At 42.5% G+C, this 19,427-nt stretch overlaps 1 protein-coding gene across 29 annotated transcripts in view; it reads right to left on the reverse strand.

Annotated features, from left to right (window-relative positions):
* The window catches only part of NCOR2 (nuclear receptor corepressor 2), a 373,900-nt gene that overhangs the window by 293,642 nt on the left and 60,831 nt on the right, over positions 1-19,427 (reverse strand). The window contains exon 1 of one of the 29 annotated variants that reach the window (XM_067539702.1): positions 18,884-19,082. The exons of the other annotated variants lie outside the window; for them this stretch is intronic. The gene's annotated coding sequence lies outside the window, so the exon portion shown is untranslated. Of the gene's footprint in view, positions 1-18,883; positions 19,083-19,427 lie in introns of those variants that run through there. 29 annotated transcript variants of the gene reach the window in all.

The raw sequence follows: 19,427 nt of genomic DNA on the forward strand, positions 1-19,427 counted from the left end.
GTTTTCATGATGTTTAAATATCTGAGGGCAAACCAGCGGGAAAACTGGATTTCTTTCAGTATTACTAACCTCAGAACATTCAAAAAGCATGAGTCAGGTCTGTCTCCCCATATAATCATAGGGCTGGCTTAAAATCATGAAATTTTTTAAAAGTAAATTTGGGATTCTTTTATTTGTCTACCTGGGCTTAGAATTGTTAGGGTGTCCCCCAAGACACATTTTCAAACTTTTCTCTGAAATCATTAGGGCTTGAAACTTACTTTAAAAACAACCCCAAAAGCCAAAATTCTCATGAAATAACATGACTCCAGGAGCTAGGATTCTAGAGAAAACACAGTAAATATTGTAAGACTCACCATAAAATTGCTGGTAACACAAAGTGCTGGAAACCCAATCACTAAACTAGGAAAGTGAAATTAAGACACAAAGTGATACTGGTTGACGTACTTTCACGGCCCAAATTGAATGGAGGGCAGGGCTTCTGACTCTCATAATGTGGGTTTCTATTTGTTGCTTCTTCTTTAAATTCCAATTCATGGGGTCATGTTACTTCCTGAAAATGTCAGCTTTCATATTTAAAAAAACAAAAACAAACTTTCAGCCCTCCTGGTTGCAGAGAAAGGTTGAAAACATGAACCTTAAAAAAGTCACACACCAGAAGGGAAAAATTATTTTTTAAAATCTCATGATTTTTTGGGGACTGATGTGTGATTTTTGAACACGTGTGCTTGGCAATGGTGGAAATGCAAAAGGAATAAACAGCTAGCACAGTAGAGAGTAGTAGGGGATTTTTTTTCCTTTGTCTTTTCAGCTTCACCAGTAGGTAAGGGTTTCGTTTTGTTCTGGTTTACAATTGATGAGTTTTATCTGGATTGTAGCACCTTTCACTTTTACAAAGGGTCATTTTCATAACAGCTTATTGGGGTGCATACACAGCTTGTTCTATTAAGAGTTTATAAGGCAAATCCCTATATGATGTTCCACTAATGAAAATTCATCCCTGAGCTTTTAAAAACCTGTGAGTTTCAAATGCCTCCTGGGGTCTCGGAATCTGACAGACAGTGCCATCTCTGTGATAATGAAAATCAGATTTGGACCAGCGAACCTTTTGTGGTCTAACATTTTAAATAAATTGGATATTTTGCATGGGGTGGAGATCTGAATGTAATCCCTAAGGTAGGTGCAGGTGTCAGTGAGAAGAAAAGAGATAGACAAGTTTTTTAAGTTAAAAATTCCATGTGCCAAGGGACTAGACGGCTCACGGGACTGGCAAAGGGGTATCAGGCTTTCCGCATCATGGTCACCATCTTGACTCCAGCTCAGAGACCAACACTGTTACCATCTTAGGGATGTTGCCTGGCTTGGAAGAAATGAGTTGGGGGGCAGGAGCAGGATGTATCAGTCCTGTTCTTAGTGAACAAGTGTCCACATTTCAGAAAACTGCCTCCACAGCTGGCACCCAAACACCAAAAAACCAAAACCAGCCAAGAATTTCATGGCTGAGACACACCCAAAGGCAGAGAGGAAAGGGCAGCTCGCCTTGTTCTGTGGATAAACACTACTTCAGTCTCCAGAGGTGTTGGTTTCGAGGTCACTCAACTTGGAAACTATTAAATAAACAACAAAACAAAATCCCAGCTACCGGTTGTCATGTGGTTCTAGTGACTCATGAGCCCATTCCAGCCCTGCTGTCAAGCGGGCAAAATACATCGCCTTCAGTGATGTTGTGCCTGCTTAACTAGGGCTGAACTGGGCATGTTCTCTTCCAAGACTTCAGGAAATTACTCACCTGTCACCTCTCTCACCACGTGGAAATTAAGGACAACTGTCAGGAAAAACTCCCTCATTGAAAGCGCTTTCTGACTTTGGGGGGAGTCTGGAAGTGGAGGATATATAATGCCTGAGTCGTTTAATTAAATGAAAATAGACCGGACAAAAAGCACTGAGGAAAAATAGTGCAGGGTTCAGTACTACAATGGCAGAAGCCTAGCCCCTGGCCCAACTTGGAGTTCTACACTATGTCGATGAGCCACCAAGGACTACAGAGCCTTATGGGGGATGCATTCGGAGGCACTTCCCAGGTAACACAAACGGAGAAACTCCACCAGAGCACCTAACCTTGAGTCATACCTCTAAAGCAAATCTGGATGAATGCTGTTTTCCCACAAAACGAGGAGCAAGCAGTGAATTCCCCTTTGGACAAGAATTCACCACTCGAGCCCTGATCTTGTTAGAACCCACTAACTCAATTGAAAAAGTGAGTATTTGGAGACACAGGATTTAATTAAGCCCCTCAGAGTAGCAAGGAGTCATCCCCTGCTCCCTGAAGGAGAGTCAGTCGCACCAGTGAAAGCTCTTGCCCCAGAGCACATGGACTGATTAGCAGCTTTCCATGGGATGTATGTCCAGCTCTCATGTGACACCACTTAGTAACTCCCATAAGGTGTGTGCACGAGTCCATGGAACCCTTGAGGGGATTTGGCAACCACTGGCCAGCAACTCCAAAGTTCCACATCCGAAGGGCCAGGAAGACAGCATTACAATTATTTGTATTGCTGTACTGACAAGGAACTCCTGTCATGGGCCAGGACCTTGTTGGGCGTATGCACCGCACCGACACAGAAATAACAGGATCCACCCGTTTCAGAGAGATTTGTTCTGGATTTCCCTGCACCACTTACATTGGTAATTAATACTTTTGCATTAACCAGATCCAGGGTCCCTGGTAGAACACGGAACAAAATTTAACAGGCAGGCTGTATGTTCTAAATAACTATGCAATATTCTAAATATCGGACAATACAATCATTTCCTTGCTGTGCGTTTTCTTTGTTTGTCTGTTCTCTAGAGTTATATAAACACAGATCTAGGTTTCCCTTAAATTCCACAGAATACTCCAAACAAACAAAACCCCCAGAACTACCCAATAGAAAAGCAGATCCTTTACTATTAAATTCTATAGGGTTTTCTCATCTGAGGGGCATTATTTTTGTTTCAGATTTTCATTTGGGAGACTGCCTGCAAGGGGGAGCACAGGTAAATATGGCCTCTTCTTTAATACTTTATGACTGTGTAATCTATGGCTTCACAACAGGCAGACACCTCTGGAGAGCCAAATTGCTTGGTTTCTAGGACACACAGTCTGCTGTCTCACCGTAGCACCCCCTGATGACATGCCCCTGGCAGCACATTTTATATCATGTTCCAGATGCCTCTTCCTCAGGGAGTCAGAAAGAGCCAGCAACAGTGGCAGCCAAGAGGCCAAGAGGGTGGGTGGTAGGGGAGAAGCAGATTGATTTTGTTTATGATTCAACTAGCATGTCCATGTTCACTCAACTGTAACCAATACCCACTGGCATGGCTGTCTCTGAAACGGTGACTCATTGCCGATCAAACAAACAACAAACAATTCCTGCTACACATAAGACTACTTTACAAGTTGAGTTTATTTTCCTCCTGGGTATTTTACAAACACGAGACTTGATTTCTCCCAGCTCTTCAGCACTCTTCAGCTCTTCATCCCCCTAGGAGAAGTGAGTTTCCCATTAGAGACTGCTCCTCCCCAGCTGGCCTTTCAAACACCAATCTTTTCTGAAAAGGGCAAACACAACAGATGGCAAGGAGCTGGGGGGAATTTTTGTCTGTCTGTATTCCTCTGAGATTCGCAAGGCCTGGTGGGTGCACTGCCAGAACAGCCAAGTGAACGGAGTCCAGCTAGGGGATCGGATCGTGCAACAGACTGGCAATCAAACTCCAAAACCTTCGAACTCATTTCAAACCTAACCGGAGTCTGCAAGTCGTCACACTCTGATGGTGTTTAGTGGCTTGTCTGAAACACACGGGGAAGAGTCAGACACTCCCCAGTGGAAAAACATCAACCTTCCCAAACCACGCCTATCCTCAGCACTAAAATGCCTTCGTGTTGGCAAATCTCAGCAGAAACCCCAGGGAATGAATGGACCCCTCTCCTGGCACACTAGTGAGGGGAAGATGCAGTAGAAAATGGAGAGGAAGGAGGGTCCAGCAGTTGGCCACTACTAAGAATCCTCGGTTCAATTCCTGACTCTACCACAGGTTCCATGCGAGACCATGGGCACCTCCTGGTGCCTCAGTTAAAACGGGGATAAGAGCGCTGCCCTGCCTCCCAGAGGTGTTGTGAGGACAAGTGCATTAAAGACTGAGGCACTCGGATACCATGGTGATGGGGGCCAGACAGACATGGTCTATAATAAATAGGACAAGTGTACAGAGACTGTACTAAGAACATACACCTTTGACACAGCTACCTTTCAGGAAGTAGGCCTCCTAGGAAACAAAAAGGCATGAAGGGTGCTAGATATTGTGCAATGGAAACCACTTGGATAAACTGAGTTGCTAGAAGCATCTAAACCACCCCCACCACCCCTGCCCAGCCTCTCACCTACCCAAAGCAACGGCTAGAACCATGCACTGCATATGTTAATCTTTTACCACTCAAGACAACTAATCTCCTTTATTCATATAGGGTTATTAGAAAGGCAGCTTTATATATTATGTAAAGCTGTCTCTTCAAAAGGCCTATGTGAACAAAGAGGATTAGTGCAAGCTAGTACAGAGACAGGATATATTACACATCTCTGACCTCCGGCACAGTTATTCTTCCTAGCGGCTGGTGTCCATGCATCCAGCTAATACACACTCAACTTGAAGCATAGTGACCGTTAGCCCCCTGAAACAAAACTAAATGGTAGGTGGGACTGTACTGTGGGAAAGTAACAGGACTATAATCCACTGTGACCTCTGCTTCTAGAAACTCTGTCGTGGCACTACTGCTTCCTCTCAGGTCGTAGCTGTCACCACAGAGAACTGAGTTTCCAGAATCCAATGGGGTTTCATTCTCAAGGAGCAAAGGAAGCACCCAATTTAATTCTCATTGACCTCAGTTAGGGTGACCAAGTGTCCCAATATTCGGATCTTTTTCTTATATAGGCACCTTATTACCCTCCTTCCGATTTTTCACATTTGCTATCTGATCACCCTAACCTCAGTATCAGAAACAGCTGATAAAGGGTTGAATTCAGCAACAGGGAGCAGCTCATCTATTTAGTCTCTCCCCCTTACACTAAAAAAGGCACATTTGCTCCACAATATGGCTGGCCTCCCACTCACAGAAAGTGAAAAAAAAACATCCCAAGTGGATTTACAGGGACATACAAGTAACAGTGACCACAGAATTGTCTGGCAGAATGTCAGGGCAAATTTACATCACAGCCATGTTCCCAAAGCATCCTCCCTCCCTCTCACACACACACACAAATCTTGCAAGCAAAGTGTGTGGTTTTTGGTTGTTTATGTTTATATCAGCCTTCAATAGTGCAAGACAGCTGCCGTGTGCAACGAACCCTGCACATGCTGAAGTCGCATAACAACATTTTTTTTAATCTTATTTGCTCGAGCTCTGAAAGAAAAGCCGGCCATTAATTCTCAGAGAGAGAGAGTGATTTATCAAGCCAGATCACCTAACCATATACTCCACCATGGTACCGAGTCAGAATCAATTAGTGCAATCTATGCAGCTAGCAACAGATTAAAAGTTAACGTGTAAAAAAATAGCACTTCCTTACTGAACATATCTGCTTCCTGTGAGCCAAGTTTACCCGGAATGTAAACAGGCACAGTGTTATTGATTCAAACCAGGCTGTACTTCTCGTCAGGCTTTCAGCCTTATGTACACACACAGCTTTCACCAGCAAGTTACCGAACTATGCTAAATCAGTGTAAGAGTTTCCACATGAGCTTGCATCGGTCTGACTACACTGATTTGACTCCAGATTGGAGGCACAGTCCTGCCTTAGGGCTGTGGTACTTTATTTAATACAGGCAAGCCCCAGGCAGGGAAGACTCTGGACAATAGTTTATTGTGTGTGGGAACAGTGTTGTCATTTTACCCCATCACATGCCCACTTACACCAGAGCTAAATCTGGCTTTTGTGTCTTCCATCTACAAGTTCCTATCACTCTCAGTACAGCAGAACCAATACAGCCACTGGTGAGAGAACACAATCCAGCTTTCTCTAGTGAACATAAGAAGGGCCAGACTGGGTCAGAGCAATGGTCCATCTATCCCAGTGTCCTGTCTTCTGACAGTGGCCAATGCCAGGTGCTTCACAGGGAATGAACAGAACAGGCAATCATCAAATAATCCATCCCGACATCCACTTCCAGCTTCTAGCAGTCAGAGGCTAGAGACACTCACAGCATGGTATTGAATCCCTGCCCATCCCGGCTAATAGCCATTGATGGACCCATCCTCCAAGAACTTACCTAGTTCTTTTCTGAACCCTGTTATAGTTTTGGCCATCACAACATTCCCTGACAAAGAGTTCCATAGGTTGACTGTGCATTCTGTAAAGAAGTTACCCTCTTTGTTTGTTTGTTTGTTTTAAACCTGCTGCCTATTAATTTCACTGGGTGACCTCCTAGTTCTTGTGTTATGTGAAGAAGTAAATAGCGGTAAGTGCACCTTCAACAGAACCAATCAGCTGAGTCCCACCCAATCAAATCTCTCTATTCGTTTTTTGTTTTTGGTTTGGGGGGGTAGTGTTCACCAGCAAAATATTTTACTAACACTGCTCACAAGGTCAATTACTAGAGTGATTCAAGAATGCAGCTTGATTTTCAGATCCCAGGTTTAATTTGCAGGGCGGCATGCTAGGAAAAAGAGACATGAGTTTTGTCTTGTACATTTAATATGGAAGCTCACAGTGTTATTTTTTCTTACAGTTGCTTTTCTCACGGTAACGGCTCTTTACCCACCAACTGTTACAAAAGGAACCCACCTTGTAACCTCTGGCGCACAGATGCTGACGTACAAAGAGCACTCTCCCTTAGAGGAGTTGTCCCAATGGGATTTTGCCTTTTATGAGACAGTGCAGAGGCATTGAAGAAAGGGACACAAAGAAGCCTACTCTAAACTACTGGCTTGTCTATACAGCCCCACAGTTCAGACTGTGCAGGTCTGAATTGCAGCAAGCACTGAAGCCCTGCGCTGGAACACCTCCATGTCAATGCTGCTGGCACAAAGTATAAAGCTCCCTAGTTCGTGTCAACATAGTCCTCTTCACACAGGACTAATACGAACCAGGTACCTTTTTCAGTTCACACCTGCGAGATCCAGCGCAGCACTTCAGCATGTGCTGCAATTCACATCCCCATAGTCGGCACTGCAGCAGTGTAGACATAGCCTAAGATGCTCTTCACAAGAGACCAAGAGCATTCCCAGAGCTCAGTCCTGAGTTTGTAATCTATCCTGTCCTATTTACGATCCTAAATCACTGTGGTATCCAAGAGCATTCTCCACAGCTTACTGCACTCAATGGGAGCCTTTCCAGAGACTTAAAATGAGCTGTGGACCAGGTCTGCTTTCACTGTGATCTCTGCTTCCATTGCCTTCTCCACACTAATTAACCTTGTGCACATTAACAAACCCCTCCTTCTCTCAAAGGCTGGCAATTCTCAACAGGTTAATTTCATCAAGTGCTCAATCTCTGTACCAGGCTAAGATAAGATTTCACAGAGCAGTAACACCAAGGCAAAAGGTTTCAATCCCAGCAAACAGACTGAGAAGATAAATATTACTGTCTGATCAAATGTGGGCCACCCAAAACCCCTCAAAGAGCAGAGAGAATCTTTCAACTAACTGTGCTGTTCCTCACACTTGCTGGAAAAACATCCTGCATCACCTGTAATAGAGCATTAACTCCAGCACTTTTCAGGTGTAAAATATCATCCCTGCCAAGCTTCTAGGCATTTCAGGTCTATTTATTTCTACTGTATATTTATTTTACTAGTTGAGATGCTAATGAAGAAACAATATATCAGGTTACACTACATATTAAGGTTCCATTTAGAAATAGTTTCTAATGGCTTAAATAAATCACTAATAGATTTTTTAGTAAATGGTAAAAACCATCATTATAAGACATGATCCTAGGCGATCTATTATAACAATCTATAACACCTTCTACTGAGGCTTTTATAGCCATTCTGTAACATGTACCACTCATGCCTGTAACATGCTTATAACATGTATCAATCATTTAAGTATTGCGGAATGAAACCTTAATATAAATATAGAAGATGGCATAGTCACACTTTATCGAGCTGCAGTTACAAATACAGATGATACATCACACAGAGCAGGAGAGTGGTCCATTGGGGTAGTGCTGAAGAATATTTAATAAAGTCAAAAGCTCCAGGCTAATTTCCCTCGAGAGTTCCAATTTACTGAGTCTGTCGCAGTTAGAATCCATCACCACATGGTTCAGCCAATTCAGGTCACCCATATAAAGAGAGACAGAAAAATATTTTTCTCTTTCTTTACCCGCACGGACTCTCTGTAACCCTTTGACTTGAAATGTCCACTTGCTACCAACAGCAGAATACTCAACAACTGGGAAGAACTCGGGCAGGTAAACACCAATCACTTACTACACAGACTACAAATCTCAACATTTTGCCAGTGATTTCTTGGTGGGCAGAGAGCAACACATGACTGTTAATAACCTCTGGAGAGAGGAGGGCATAAACCCACTTCCTTTTAAGACTAATGCCCAGTGATAAGGGAAACTTCAGTTATTCTGCATAAGAGTCAACCACTGTCAAGGTGGACTGGTTCAGAGCAGTAGTCAGTGTCGCTGTTTGCAAAGGCTATATATGTCCGTACGTCCAGCGCTGCAGTGCGTCTGGGGAAGACCCTCTATGCTGACGGGAGAAAGCTCTCCTGTTGGCATAAAAAAAAAAAACCCACCTCCGTGAGCGGCGCACACAGCGCTGTGCACACTAACGCTTAGGTCGGTGTCATTTATATCGCTAAGGAGGTGGAATATTCACATCTCTGAGCAATGTCATTTTGCTGACGTAGGCGGTAGTGTAGATATAGTTCAAAATCTGTGACTCTCAGCTGTGGGAAACTGGCACTGCCCGTGACCATGAAGTTTTTATTATTTTATTTTATTTTCCATGCAATCCTCCCAGAGTCTCCACTATGGAAGACAACGTCTCCTGTCTTGCAGCACCATCACCTACTCAGAGAGGCTCCCATTGTGCTGTTGTTCCACCTTTTGCAGTTCACCGTTTCTTTCTGGAGCTGCAGGACTTGCTTTGCTCTCCTCACCCACCATCGGGAAGCAGATGTGGGTGCACAGACACTGGGCACATGGGTAGGTTCGGGAGAGAACAAACCTCGCTTCTCTGCTGGATCTTGCACTTGGTTTAAACCCCCAACACTGCGTTTCTCTTGAAAAAGCAACAAATTCACCCCTGGCCAGAAGAGACCAGATGCCAGATAGTCTAGGGTTGCTATCTGATTAGAAGGGGTGGGAGGTGGGGGATGAAGCTGAGTGGAAAATACCCATTAACTACAGGGACAGATCTAGGCATCGGGTGTACACCATGTTCTGCCTTTGCTTTATGGAGCTAAGTCAAAAAAAAGACAGATTCGAGTCATGACTCCAACAGATGTTTCTGGTTTTTAGGCCCATGACAAGAACCAGCGCTTCTCCCACCCACAGCTGCACCAGCTCAGCGGGGGTCCAAAAACACAATGTTAACCACCAGGAAGGCGATGCAGCCCCTCTCCCCCCACCTCCGGAAACCTCCAAATAGATCAGGCCATTTGTCAAGTATCCCAACCACACAGCCTCTAAAAATGCTCCTTGGGGGGCGGTTTTGATCCAAAATGCAAATCTATCTGCCAGCTGTTCTGCCATGCAGCCTCCAATAATAAGAAGCTTCAAATGTTGCAAAACATGCCCTGTGGACTAGCAGGGCACAGAGAAGATGCAAAGGAAACCTGTCATTTCATGCTTAGATTGAAAAAGCATCTCTGCTGTCACAAGGAATACAAATAAAATAACTCCCCTCCCTTTACATCACCGTTCCCTGGGGGTATGTCTACACTGTGAGGAAAAGCTGGCGGCTCCGTGTCTTAGAGCCAGGATCAATAGACTCAGGCTCGTGGCAAGGAGGGTTGCAGAGCCCAGCCTCCAGCGTCAGCAGGCACATCAACCGCGCTATTTTTAGCCTCACAGCCCTAGCCCGGAGAGCCTAAGTCAGCTGGGCTCTAAGATACAGTGCCACGGGTTTTTCTTTGCAATGCAGCTGTACCTTTATGTACACCAATCTAAAGGTTCATTACCCGAGGTGTTCAGCTTTCCAAGTAAAATCTTTCATGTTTAAAACATTTTAGAAGTCTGAGCCATGCCACTGTATCAGAGAGAGAAAAGAGGGGGGAAAAATCCTTCCACTGGTTTAAAAAGTTTATTTCAGGTCACTGTTTCTTTTATGTAACCATAGCGTACTTAGAGTAAGACCAACCGCTAACATGGATTACAATTTTATCTTCACTCAGTGGTGTGATCTTGCACAAATAACCCTATCACCGAGATTAAAAAAAAAAATTTTTTTTTAAATCGTTGCACCTGGTCACGCTGTCACTGTATAAACACACACACTGCTACATCTCCCTTCTAAATGCATAGGTGAGACACGTACTAGTGAATGTTTTGGAATGCGCGACTGCACATTTCTTTCGTCTCCGTTGGATCAAGCTGTTTATGGAAAAAAGTTGATCTGAGGGGTCTCAAGGTGTGCCTGGAAAACAGAGCGGTACAAAAAGGGAAAGCAAAGCAAGCCCTGTTTGGTTCACAGGGATTGGAAGTGATACCACTCCAGAGGGTTCTCAGTTGGAAGTTAGAGCTCACAGCACACTCATTTCCAATGGGATCCTCTTTCATAATTAATTTATATTCCAGCAACACCTAGAGGCTTCCATGTATATGTAAAAACACGTAGTAAGAGAGCGTCTCACCATTACCAACACTATTTGCAGAAAACTGGCTTCATCAGTCCTTCAGAATTCATCTCATCCTGCTAACATGACATCACAATCCCCAACCAATGACATCAAAAAAAGGGAGGACCAGTGATTACTGCATCACCACAAACTGAGGATTGTGGTATCAGCTTGCTAATAAGCAGAAGTAGCAAATAAACCCAAAAGGCATAAAGATAGTGGGTTTTCACACAGCATCAGCAGTTTTCCAGACAGCATCAGCAGCTCTTTAATAGTCAAGACAGCAGAAGCATATAGAATTTTAAAAAGGTCACACAGGATCACATTTACAGAATTGTTACTTCACCACTTGGAAACATAAATGCAGGGCTTTGGAACAAATATTTTTTGTGTGACATCGCTAAACTTTATGCTGGCTAGCTAGTGTATGTGCTTATGAAAGGGACACATTTTTACTCTAGAAGACTCTGAAAACTTTGCAGCAATGGGTGAAAGGGCCTTTGATTTCTGAACAACCTGTCGTCTTAAAAAAAAAAAAATTAGGATGTGATCTGTCCAGGAGCAGAGGCCAGTTCTACTCAGTAAATAGGGGCAGGCAAATATCAGATGAACACATTTGTTCAACTACATCAATTCTTCCTCTTACTATTTTAGGATTTGAATTTGAAAGCTGTAATCTCACCACTCATGTAAGATCAAAGCCACTGCCTACAGACATACCTTGTGATGAACACAAGATCCCCAGCTCTGCCACCACAATTCAGGATCTACCTACACTAAGAACAATAAATAAATAAATAAATAAATAAATACAAATAATAATAATAATAGGCAATTATATAGCACATATGTCAAGAAAGCATCAATATTATGAGCCAGGAAACTGAATCCAACTGGCACCGGACACACCATTCACTTGTGAATCTCAAAGTACTTAACATTATTCCCATGATGCAGAGGACTGAAAAAAGGAGACTTGGAAGGGAAGCATCTTGGTCAAGGTTTCACAACAGGTCCGTGGTGGTACTGGGACCCCAACCTGAAGTTTCTTTGCCCTGTTTCAAACCACTGGACAATGTTTTCCTGAAATATCACTACTAGTGACCTTTGGAGACAAGTGAAAGTGACGTACAAGTAGAACACAGTAGAAGTTAGTTATCATTAAAACACCGGTCTCTAAACTAGAAACGGAAACAAGTACCTGATCTTCCCCAAGAAGCCCCACTGCAGTTCCTTTGCTTTCTCATAGCCATTACAACTGTACGTAACTACATCAAAGTATGTACCCTTTATGTGTGTGGATAAATATCAACACAAAACCAGGCGGAAATCCCTTATACTCATTTCATTTGCTTAGTCACGCAGAGATCATTTCACCAACACAAGCCATTATCATAGAGGCACTGCACCAGCGCAGCTTAGTTCAATAACACACATCAACGCAGCTACACTAGTGAGAATTTCCTTAAGTGATTGGGGCCATAGTCAACACTTGGTTTGCCAAGAGAGTAGTGTGGGTTTACTTCCTTAAGAAACTCTTTCCAGGATGGAATAAATATAGAATTAGAAAATCAGAGTCAAGGAGAATAACAGTGCAAGTCCAAGCAGAAGATTATCACATTGGTTTAATAAAACTCAAATGAAAAATAAGCATCCATTGTATAGTCTATATTAGATGATTGGGAAAGTGAAAAGAACAACGTGCTTGCATCCCTGTGAAGCTAAAATTGTCACAGGTAACTTGCTTTCTGCTCAACCATTTGCTCTGTATACGGACTATTTGCAGTAATAATGTTAAATCAGCCATCAAGCAGATGCCTGAATACCACAGAATGACATTCAAAAAACATCTATCTATAAATCAGCCCAAACCCACAGACATCTGAACAAGATTTTCCACTTAATCCAATTTACTGTAATCTCTCTGTTTAGTTAAAATGACAGAAATGTCAAAATGGGACTTTACTCCCCTGTCAAAGTATCTCTTGGTGAAAAGGAAAATAAGGTTCTTGCATACAGTACTGACTATTAAGTTAGAAATGGCAAAACTTTATTTCAGAATCTATTAACAGACACAGCCATATGCTTGTACCAATTTTTCTTTCCTTACCACCCAAAAAGAGGACAAAGGGCATGTGCAAAAATATAAGTTATTAACAATGTCTAAAGAGGTTGATTACTTGCCAGTTTTGACGGCCCCAAGCTTCCAAGTGTTAGCTGCCTACATATACCTCTACTGAGGTCAATCCTGTATCTCATGTATTATAAGGTCATATACTTTACCAATCTCCATCAAGGGATGCCTTCATTCTATAGCTTCAAAAAACTTTACAACAGTGATGAAAAAGCCAGTGTAATTGCTTTTCCCTCCATTTTTATTAACAAGCAAGATAATTGTCTCTCTCCCTGGGATTTTATTTACACACACAGACATGCACACCAAATGAACACTTCAGTCATATCTATCTTCAACGGCCCCCCCAAAAAAAGTCACTATCCAAGAATCCCAGCAAGTGAAAGAGGAATGCTTACTGTCAGGCGCGGGGTCCTCATGCATTATTTAACAAGAACTGTATTGGCAAAACTGGTGTTGTTTTTATATAAAAGCTAATAGAAATTGTACCTCCAGGTGTCAAAACACTGATGCTAATTCCTGCTGCCTTAGACATCTTGATGTTTCAATTTTAGCAGTGTGAGGAGCCTGCAGGGAATTAGAGAGGGTAAAGCACTTGTACTGAAAGAGAAACACGTAGAAGAAGGAGAGCCCTTTTTATTTCTTTATAAAGTGCCCAGGGAAGCTGTTCCGCTATCAGGAATTATCAGGTCTGGTTCCCTGATCCCTCCGTTCCTTGAAAGAGGCAAATGCAAGATAAGCTAAACAATGGGTGATTGTATGATGTGGACAGCGGAATCAACCAGACTACTAAGGGGAAGTATAAAGATGAAGAATAAATAAATGGGAGATTTCACTGTAGTTCAGCAGGATGGGAGCAGCCTTTATTAATAGGATTTTTTTTTAAATGCACTCAAATGGACTGGTCAGCTGCACGAGGAAGGATTATGGATAAACTTCAGACACAAATATATGCACATAATGCATCAGTCTACTATAAGCCTGCAGGATGCCAACAGACTTCGGTAGGAGCTACATATGCTTTCAGCAATGCAGAGATTTTATTTCACATGGGATCTCTATCCCTAGCTATATTTACATTTAAACAAGGAGTTATTTTCCTTTTTAACATAGAATAGTTGTACTTCCAAAGTTTTCAGCATCAGTAAATGGATCTTCTCCTCATGTACTTTACATTCCTTGCAGGCACCACAGCAGAGGGTCTGTGAACCCTTCCATCAGCTGCTCTGCTTTCGGTGATCTCTCTCTCTCTCTCTCTCTCTCTCTCTCTCTCTCTCTCTCATTAGTCAAGCACCTTCAGGACTGAAATTTGGTGACCAAGATCTCAGCCCCCTTCCACCAGTTATTATTTCGCTTTTCAAGTGAGTTCAGATTTGATGCTCAATGACACAAGCTGATCCTACTTCCCCAACAGACACATGCACAATAGAGTTGCTACACTAGGGGGCCCATCAGCTAGTAGGCATTGCTGTCTGCGAAATACTGCACTAAATGGGCTGGGGAGAAGCACTGGTAAAGCAAACCCTAAGTTCTTACAGAGAATGAAGTTGCTAAAATTTCTCATGGATATTTCTTGTACATTTCTACCACTTGCTATTTATTACAGTAGTATCTAGACATCTCAGTTGAGCTCAGGGCCCCATTGTGCCAGATGCTGCACAAATACAAAATACAAATACTCTGAAGAGCTTACAACCCAAATAGACAAAGCAAACAATAGGCAGGAGGAGACACAATGGCACAGAGAGGTGAAGTAATTTGCCCAAGGCAACACAGCAGGTCAGTGGCAGAGCCGGGAATAAAAGCCAAGGCTGGACTCCTGAGTGCCAACCCCATCCAATAGACCATTCAGCCTTACACTACAAGTGAGCTGTTATCAGCCACCCTTTCGATGAATGGGAATCTTCAGTTTTGCAAAAAGATAATTATTTAATCTGCAAATCTTTAATCTTTCTAAAATTGCATTTAAAAAAAATAAGTCACGACTGAACTCACTTCTCACCCACCCTCTGGAATGTCTCCACCACCTTTATTTATTTATTTTACACTTCTACAGCAAACAAAAAACACCATGGCAATATGATTTCAGGATACCAGCACGGACACTGTTGATTTAAACCCAGCAAGCGGCGAGCTCTGAAAGATGGAGTTTCCCGTTCAGAAATAACTAGACAATTTTATGTCCCCTGATGCAAGGTGCAGGGAGAAGGGAGAGAATTAAATGATGTTAAACAATAACTCCTGGAGGCAAACAAATGGCCTCTTTATGACCTCTGAAGCATTCCACTCTTGTACAATGAGGACTGCGAGTCTGCAACCCTTTGTTTCTGAGTCTGTAGGACAAACTCTGGCTCAACTGGGACACCAGGTGAATTCACGGCCTTGGCTGACTTGAGGTAAGGATGCATTTTAGTTGCAGTGGCTAAGCATTTACTATGGCACCCATAAACTGGCCATCTTTACTGCTGATTTCATCCTGCCACACAATGAAAACTATGTACACACACTGGTCTGTTAACCAGGTGTCTGACCCATGGTGCCTGGATGCAGAGAGCATTACACTACTGTGTAATTCATAGCTCCCTATCCCTCCCAATCCAACCTATAGCCAATCAAACACAACCAAATATCCAGCTCCAGATTACAATAATGCATGAATTAGCTGACCCTAGATTAAACAGTCCCTTCTGATCAGTTTGCACATATGCACATAGGGATCACCTAAAAGCCAACAACTTCACTCTCTGAGGCACTGAATGGTTCCTAGCACCACAGCTTTTAGAAACACCACCATGCAGCCTGCTCACCTTTTCCCATCTTTCACCGAGGAAGAGAAGAAACTACGCAAAGCAAAAAAAAAAAAATAAATAAAATTCAGCAGACACAGCAAGATTCCACTGGGCACACAGTGCATGTGACAAGCATGGAAACAGCAGCGACAGAATGCGTAAGCAGTTCTGTACTAGCATTTAAAAAAAAAAAAAAAAAAAAAAGAAGATTTCCGAGTGCAGCCACTCAATGAGTGGCAAAAAGTCTTGGAGGGATTCCGGGTTAGGTCATGAACTTTGGCAACCTAATTTAGAAGCCTGTTTTAAAAAACCGGCACCGAGGAGATTACAGAGATAAAGTGAATTAATGAGACAGGGCACACAGTAAGAGAGAGCGGAGACTGTCGCCAATCACGCTCACGAAGGCCATCATCTTGTAGACAGTTACATGCATGCTTAAACTTACACATGCGAGACGTCCCCTCGAAGTGTATGGGAATAATAAACATGTACAGATGGTTAAGCAGGTGAGTAAATGTTTGCATGATCAGGGCCTAAGACCTGGATCAGGGCCTGATTCTGGTCTCATACCAATGTGACTTTAGTGGAGTCACTCCTGATTTACACTGGTGAAAGTGTAGTCAGAATCAGAGCACGCCTCTCGCTTGGAGTGCTGCAAAATTTTCCCAGACAACTGAGCCAGGCCCCGTTTCCAACCGGCAGTGCTGCGTCAATATCATTTACAGCGGACTAACATTCCAACGTCTCCCATTTATTTCCAGCAACTTTTGGAAGATTCATTTGTTGCCTTCCTGCTTCTCTAGACGTGTCTCATAATCCACAGTATAAACTTTACGAGATAATGACTTCATCCTAAGGGGGAGGGAGGGTGTCAAATTGCCAACCACTCATTTTCCACACACAAAAATATATACATTTAAGAGAGAAGGCCATTTTACTAGACTTAAAAAACCCCACAAAAACATTACACTGAACAGGCCTGCCTTCTCATACAGCACCTGCACAGCTTTATAAGTTCATGGAGTAAGGATACACTCGCTTCAAAATAGGACACTGAAACTGCACCAGCTGGGACTTACAGAAATCCTGGGCTGCAATGCTAACGTCCTTTAGATTCTTCTTTTTTATTTTTAAGAGGCTCTCATAAGCATAGGAGGAATTTCCAAGTTTCCCTAATTTATAGTTACTCCTCTATGCCAACTATCTGCATAAACTGTAACTGGCGACTGCAATTTCATTCCAGATAACTGAGAGCAGGCCATCAAACATAACTCTGTGGCGAATAATAACTGTGAGCCACATAATTCATTCTACCCAGACATGTGATGCACCACATTTTTGAAACCCACACGCATCGTATTACATGTGACCATATATAAAGTATATGCAGTATTTTATATACACACATTATATATTCTACATACCCACCCACACATTATAGATACATTCCAATTAAATCTATTCTAGTTTCACACATATATTATGCATATGTCATATATACACACGCAGGTCCTAGCAGAACAGAACAGAACAGAACATACAGCTCATCTTGGCACGAATCCCAGGAACAAAGCTTGAGGTAACAAATCTAACTCAAGTCTAGTCCAACAGTATCTGTGGCAATTTCTGCTACAGAACAGAAGAGCACTACTAACCATTAAATTACTGAATTATTGTGTGTACCACGTCCATGTGCCTTTTTGGTAATGGGAACTGAGTATTATTTCAAGAAACACAGTCAACTGGAAAAGTTACACCGCTCTCTGTAGTTGTTTATAGCTCCATAATGCTTACTATTACAACTGATGGAAGTTAGTAGAATAAAAAACCTCCGATTTTGCAGCCTGTTTACTTTGTGCATTTGATAACACTTTGCATATAGTCAGTTTCATCATTTCTCTCAATAGCGAGAAGGGCACAATCATGCAGACACTAACTTTACTCATAATTCAAGTGATAATACTGCATACTGTACAGGTAAATGTATTGTAGTCTACAGAAGTGCAGCCCACATTACAGCACTATGACTAATCAATCTTTATACAGCATACGATTATGAATCTGACAGCATCAGCAGATTAGCAAAGATTTAGAGCACAACCATTGTGTATCACTACACACTAAAACACAATTTGAAAACCACAGATACATTTTTTTTCCAACTGCAGAAGCAAAAATTTTCATGATGGCAAAGCATTCTCTTCCACCATCAAAACAATCTCAGTTCACACACTTACATAGCTCTTTGCACCCTAGATCTCAAACTTGTTTTATTGATGAAGAAATTGATGCACAGAGAAGGGAAGTCATTTGCCCAAGGTCTCAAAGCAAAAGAAGTCACAACTGAGGTCTCCTTACACCATCTTTAGGAGCACATTGCGCTTCGGTGGATTAACAAAAAAACTAAATAAAAATGCAATTTTACAGTACCTCACAAGCAATATTGATAAGGACACATGAGTATTTAGGTTGGCTGACGACTACCGTATAACAGCAAATATAAATGGCAAAATCACTGCCAAACTTAGTATCTAAGTTTGTGAACTGAGTTTACAAGCAACATCTCCACTGAAACAACAGCTGCAAACTCCCATTGGCCTGGATTAAGTTAAAACACTTCGCGCAGTGGTTTTGAACAAACCCAAGTTAAGTCATCATTTGTGGACTGCTTCAAGAATGAACAAGCCAGCATTAATTACATGCATATGTCAAGAGCCACCCCTCAAAAGCATGAAGTATCAATAACTGCAGCGATCACACAAATAAATCCACAGAGAGAGAGATCGAGACACTTGGCTGAAGAAACTTTTCTCCCCGCAAAAATCAGAGGTGTTCTAAACTAAAGGGGGGGGGGGGGTGGAATCCACCCACAAAAGAAGCAATGATTCACAATCTTTCATTAAGAGAGAGAAGGAAAAGTAGGAGACTAGCCAAGCACCTCTGGGTAACCAGATAAAGTGAGTTCTGAACCTCCAAACACTAACAACTGCCTCTTTGCTCACAGGCCCAAGTCCCTATCTTACAAAGGAACTTCTCGCAGAAGTCATTGGTCTATTTTAGATCCCCAGTCACGAGGCAACCAAAACTGAGTACTTCAGAGCAGCCCGACCAGAGCAGCACACTTACCCAGGAGCATCTGTGGGTCACCTACACTGCATCTCAACGCAATGTGAACCACCTCAACTTCAATAAGTAAATAAATAAATAAAAGGGGGGCCCACACAGTCTTAAAACCAAGCTGGAAATGCAATGGAAAGCCTGTAATTATTTCTCAATGCTCCTGCCAGTCTCAGCCTATAAACACCCTGGATTACATAAGTCCACCCCTCGTGTTTTGCAGCCAAAGTATGAGCTTTTCCTCCAGCTCTGGCAGTGAGTAATAATTCTTTGTAGTCATGGTAACGCTGGCCGGCTTCCAGCAGACAATGGGGGACTTGAAATACTGCTAGGCCTTTTTATAGCGCAGCTCTAAAAACCTCTAAAATGTTCACTATCTTATGGCGGACCCAACTCGACAGCCTCTCCTTTTTAACCATTTCCTTCCTGTGCGAACACACAGCTACTTACTCTCAAATGCACACAGGTGTATTGTCTGCAACTTGCAACCTTAAAATAGCAGCCACACTTTTTTTTTTTTTTTTTTTTTTTTTAAAAAGGGGACTGTTCCTTA

Source organism: Emydura macquarii, unplaced genomic scaffold (assembly GCF_026122565.2).
Source record: "Emydura macquarii macquarii isolate MOO-44397 ecotype Brisbane River unplaced genomic scaffold, CSIRO-AGI_Emac_v2 contig_554, whole genome shotgun sequence".
Taxonomy (NCBI): Eukaryota; Metazoa; Chordata; order Testudines; family Chelidae; genus Emydura; species Emydura macquarii.